Raw genomic sequence first — 2500 nt, forward strand, 5'->3', positions numbered from 1 at the left:
CCGAAGCGAACTCTCCCAGCACAGCGCACGCGCCAACACATCCGCACAGCTGCGATACAAACCACCAGCGAGAACCGCTGGGGCGACCGAGCAGCAGACGGCGTCGCGGCGCCGAGCGCCGGGCGGCAGCGCATCCTCAACGCACACAGTCCTCAATCGGACCAGCACACTGAAGATGTCCACCGCGCTTCGCACCGGGCCCGCGAGGACCTACTTTGGCCGCACGGCGCCGCGCGCAGGGTGCGCCGGCGCGCAGCTGCGACGCCTGCCGCGTCCGTCGGCCGGCGCGCCTGCCACTGGCCGCCCCCACCAGCCGGCTGTAGCGCGTGCGCCCACGCACCGCGCGGCCAGCACGCCGGGAGGCGCCCCCTCACCGGCCGGGGACGGTCCCACCCAGCCACCGCCGCGTATCGCTTCACACCCAGATGCCGTTCAGTTTCGTCGGCATGGTGGGTATCGCTGGAACAACCGGTTAGTACCTCAACCTATCGTCGCCATCACCGATTCACCCCTAGCGAGAACAACCGCACCACAACAGGTTACCATTTGTTCATTTGCGTAACTTCACCAGAAAACGCAGGCGTCCATCGCCATTTGCAACTTCCACGATTATTGCATGCCTGTGTCAGGTGTCACGCCACACTACGTCTGCCCACATACACGCAACAAAATGTGCACGCCTAGACAATACGTGGAAGGTGGCCCCCGTACGTATGCGATGTCCATTGCTCGAACGACTGTCAACCGGCCTCTGTAGCATGTCGCAGATATGGAACGCGGTGCACCATGCCATCACGGTGTGTGAGGAGAGACGACTAGGTCCGAATACATCAACAGACAGCTCATGCTGATCGCCATCCACGGCGTCCGTTCCTCCCACACGTCTCTATGGCGTACCACACTGCAATCCAGCTCTCATAGGGAGACGACACGTAGCTGCGTGCACAATATTTGCACTGTATGGTCCGCCGTTTTTGGGCGCAGTCGTTGTACGGTCACACATGTGCCACGATGTATCATTCAGTACATAAGGACGAATGTGCAGTACAGATTGTGGTTTACGCGTACGACATTAGCGGACAGTTGACACAGGCCGCACCACAACGTAGCCTGAGTACGTCGCATGCGGAGGGCATTGAACATGCAAAGTTCTCACCAACCAGCTTGCGAAGGCAGGGGGCAAGGTGGGGACGTGGGGAGGGGCGGCATGTACGTCCTGCTGCCATCCACATTACAGTGTACAGCAGGAGCATGTGGAAAGTGAGCAAGACTTGCAAGGTGTTTAACATGAAGCGATACACAGGGGAGCGGGGAGTGCGAGTAGCGAACTATATTGCGAGGGTTGCGGGTGGGCAACACTACACTAATTGAACGAGTCGTATAACAATTACAGAGCAGGTTTAGGCGACAACGTGGGTTACGTTAGGCGACAACGTGGGTTAGGTTAAGGCACGACGTGGGTTAGGTTAAGGCACGACATGGGTTAGGTTAAGGCACAACATGGGTTAGGTTAAGGCACAACATGGGTTAGGTTAAGGCACAACATGGGTTAGGTTAAGGCACAACATGGGTTAGGTTAAGGCACAACATGGGTTAGGTTAAGGCACAACATGGGTTAGGTTAAGGCACAACATGGGTTAGGTTAAGGCACAACATGGGTTAGGTTAAGGCACAACATGGGTTAGGTTAAGGCACAACATGGGTTAGGTTAAGGCACAACATGGGTTAGGTTAAGGCACAACATGGGTTAGGTTAAGGCACAACATGGGTTAGGTTAAGGCACAACATGGGTTAGGTTAAGGCACAACATAGGTTAGGTTAAGGCACAACATGGGTTAGGTTAAGGCACAACATGGGTTAGGTTAAGGCACAACATGGGTTAGGTTAAGGCACAACATGGGTTAGGTTAAGGCACAACATGGGTTAGGTTAAGGCACAACATGGGTTAGGTTAAGGCACAACATGGGTTAGGTTAAGGCACAACATGGGTTAGGTTAAGGCACAACATGGGTTAGGTTAAGGCACAACATGGGTTAGGTTAAGGCACAACATGGGTTAGGTTAAGGCACAACATGGGTTAGGTTAAGGCACAACATGGGTTAGGTTAAGGCACAACATGGGTTAGGTTAAGGCACAACATGGGTTAGGTTAAGGCACAACATGGGTTAGGTTAAGGCACAACATGGGTTAGGTTAAGGCACAACATGGGTTAGGTTAAGGCACAACATGGGTTAGGTTAAGGCACAACATGGGTTAGGTTAAGGCACAACATGGGTTAGGTTAAGGCACAACATGGGTTAGGTTAAGGCACAACATGGGTTAGGTTAAGGCACAACATGGGTTAGGTTAAGGCACAACATGGGTTAGGTTAAGGCACAACATGGGTTAGGTTAAGGCACAACATGGGTTAGGTTAAGGCACAACATGGGTTAGGTTAAGGCACAACATGGGTTAGGTTAAGGCACAACATGGGTTAGGTTAAGGCACAACATGGGTTAGG

The sequence above is a fragment of the Schistocerca piceifrons genome, unplaced genomic scaffold, assembly GCF_021461385.2.
Source record: "Schistocerca piceifrons isolate TAMUIC-IGC-003096 unplaced genomic scaffold, iqSchPice1.1 HiC_scaffold_654, whole genome shotgun sequence".
Taxonomy (NCBI): Eukaryota; Metazoa; Arthropoda; class Insecta; order Orthoptera; family Acrididae; genus Schistocerca; species Schistocerca piceifrons.